We start from the raw sequence: 3,694 nt of genomic DNA on the forward strand, positions 1-3,694 counted from the left end.
TTCTGAATGTAGTGACTCGGAGAGTGATGGAGACCAAAAATCGCTGAAAATTCTTATGGTCTCTACAGCCTCCATCATTACCATAGGAACTGAGAAAATCGAAGAACCTCAAGCCACTGAATCATTTCCATCTGATGATGAGGAAATAAAGAAAGAAGAAGAAGAAAATGATAAACTACAGGATGCCTCTAATCAACTTTATATACATAGCATCAATATCCTTAAAAGACTTAGGATAAATGAAAACAAAAATAAATTATTTCAAGAAGACCTAGACAAAACATTGGTAATGAATACACACTTGATAAATGATCTACAACAATACCACTCTGAAAATGATAAGTTGGAAAGAATCAATCGGTCTCTAAAATTTGAATCATCAAAACTTACTAAACAGATTGATCTATTAAAAGAAGAAATTGACATCTAAAGAATGAAAATCACACACTTAAGTTTGATGTAGAACAATCCAGGAAGTCGGTTGAACTAAGTTACGAATTCTCCCAGAGTAGTGAAAAACTAGAAAAACTCTTAGGGATGGGAAGACCTGGAAAAGACAAGAGTGGTTTAGGATATGACAAGTCCAAAACAAAATTTGGATATGCATCACCAATGTTTGAAAAATCAGTTACATCAGGAAGTAAAACAAAAACAACTCCTGTCTTTCATTCATGTGAAGATTCTGGCCATTATAAATTTGAATGCATACCTCATAAGAGGACTCAACTCAATTCAGGTCAAAATCATAATGGTAAATATAAACCAACCAGAAGAACAATACAAGATGTCAATAGTCCACCTAGGAATATGGCTAAAAGTAATACACATCCCTCACCACCCAGAATGAAGGAGTTATTGAATCAGGTGGCTGAATTAAATCAGAAAACTAATGAATTTGTAAAACAAGGAAACATGATTCAGTTACCCAACCTGATTAATGGAACATAGACTACCAAAGTAAGAAATCCTATCACAAAATGGGTAGTGAAAGAAAAGAAGAATTGCCTTGTTACTCACTCAAATCGTATAACAGGCAATGATGCTAAGTGGTACCTAGATAGCGGATGCTCAAGACATTTCACAGGTGACAAATCCCTTCTCTCAAACTATTCAGATCTTAATGATGGGATAGTCACTTATGGAGATGGAAGCACTACTAAGGTAATAGGACAGGGAACTATCAAAGGAATGAATATCCTCAAAAATGAGAGTGTCTTTTGCATAAAAGAATTGACACATAATCTTCTAAGCATCTCTCAAATATGTGACAACGAGCATGTGGTTACATTCAACAAGCAAGAATGTGAGATCCTAGACCTATCAGGCAAACCAATGATGAAAGGTTTTGCATAAGTGACCCCTGTTATATCATTAAAGGCAATGAAAAGGTTGATCCATATTCCTAGTAACATTTGAGCATGGAAAACATGTCCAGATCATGCATCTAAATCTAGATGATGGTTGAAATGATGCAATTTTGATGAATTTTCATGATATATCTGAGGCCTCTCACCTCATTTTTTTGTATAAACATTCTGTTGTTTATAATTTTGGATGGTACAACTTTTGCACAAATTTTGATGTGTATACAGACTTATATGAATGTATATTGATTTATACATATGGAAGATTATCGAAAACTGAAGATAACATGTCCCATCCTTCTCCATGATAAATGAATCGTTGAATCAAACAATTCATCGATCTCATCAGAAAAGAATCAATTCCATCGACGAGCTCTTGAGAATCTGAAAAGTCGGGTCGATAAGTCTACCCTTGAACTCATCATCGATAACATCGATTAGGGAATATCGATATCATCGAAACCATGTTCAATCATATCGATGTTTACTGCCCGATAAAAGGCGAACGAGCGGGAAAATTTTCATTTCACTTCTCAAAGATCATTTTCTCTCTTCTGCTCATCTTCCTCAGCCGTTCTACATGATTCTTCATCTGTGAGTCCTCCAAGATCACCAAAATTTGGTAATACCTCGTCTATTTCCCTAATCCTCAAGATTGCATCTTGTGTCTTTTGGTATTGCTAGATTTTTGAGAGAAGTTTTGTCTATAAGATCATCAATTCATCAATCTCTCTCTCAGTGGTTACTGGTGGGAAAAGACAAGGGAAAAACTTCCAATCCTGGAGAATCCTCAAGATCCTCCAAACACAAAGTCCTTGCACCAAAGGAAAGGGCAAGGGCATTTGAACATGGGACCCCTACACGCCAACGAACCAGACAAACGACACGTGGTGAGTCTCAACCTAAAGCACCTATCCCTCCTCCTGCTAGGGTAAATCCTGTTATGAATAAATATACTGGAAGGAAGTTGGTCCATGAACGGAAAATTGATAGGGAGTGCCTAAAATCGTACAATCTGGAACCTCTATTAGTTGCAATTGATTGGTTGCCTCTTCTCGACTTTGGCAGCCCATGTCATGCTGAAAGAACCTATAACTTCTTTGCTTTCAGCCATTCTCCAGTCGCAGAACCTCCTTCTATCACTATTTTTGTTGGGGATATCGACGTAGAAGTTACCCCTGAATCTATTACAAGCATCTTTGGCCTCACTCTGTCTCCAGTCGGTCTCTCTGACTTGGACCTTGAAAATGCTGACACTCGATCTAAGGTCACAAGATTTTTTTTCCATGGTCAAGATATTCCTTGGCACCAAGGTAATGCGTTAAAGGTAAAAATTTTGGAACTTAAGTATCATATTCTGCATGGCATCTTCGCCTCAAACGTGTACCCTTAGGGTACAAATCGAGCAGACCTTACAGGATTCATGGCCAGGGTAGTGTATTGTGTGGAAATTGGGATCAAGATATGCCTTCCTACTTTGATTATTCACCAGCTGGTGTATGCTATTCACACTTCTCGAGACGTCCATTTACCCTACCCTTTGATTACTCACGTGTTATGTGATATGATCAGTCTTCCAGTAATAAACGATCGGGAACTAGCTCTCCAACACTTCAACAAAAACAACATTAGAAAGATGGATTTGAAGTTCCACCAATATTATCCTGAAGATCAACCCAAGGAAGGGATTCATGAAGAAGGTGAACTGGGTGAAGGGGCTGCACAAGCCAAAGGAGCAGGAATGACTGAAGGAGACCCACTCGCATCGCAACAAGCTCCGTCTCCATCCCACCCTATGCAGGCAAAAAGATTCAAACTACATTAAGATCGGACTGGAATGACATTGCGAGAAGTCACTCAGCTGAAGGAGACGATAAATGCAAGGTTCACTGTCCTGGAGCGATTGGTGGCTGGAGTGCAGTAGTCATTGCAGCAACTGGTTAATTTGATCACATGCTGACGTGACGATACAGCACCGTCTTCGTCTGCCCCTCCACCATAGTATCGACAGTCTTCGTGCCATCACATACACCTAATACTTATCTCAGCGTATGGGCATGGATATCTTTTTGAATGCCCTGCGATCGTATGAGTGTATATGATGGATTACTAACTTGGAAAGCCTAACAAGTTTTTTTTTGTGGAGTTTGGTTATCCTCTGGGTAAGGAAAATACTTGTCTTTTGTATGCCCATGGATGGGCTAGATATTTGTGTTTGTTGGTTTGGGATGGATGTTACTATACTGTCATGCTTGGGCAGTCTTTATTTTGGATATTTCTATTGGTAGCTGTTCGATCATTCATATATATACTTACTGCCATTTCTCTTT

This window comes from Magnolia sinica, chromosome 6 (assembly GCF_029962835.1).
Source record: "Magnolia sinica isolate HGM2019 chromosome 6, MsV1, whole genome shotgun sequence".
NCBI classification, from domain to species: domain Eukaryota; kingdom Viridiplantae; phylum Streptophyta; class Magnoliopsida; order Magnoliales; family Magnoliaceae; genus Magnolia; species Magnolia sinica.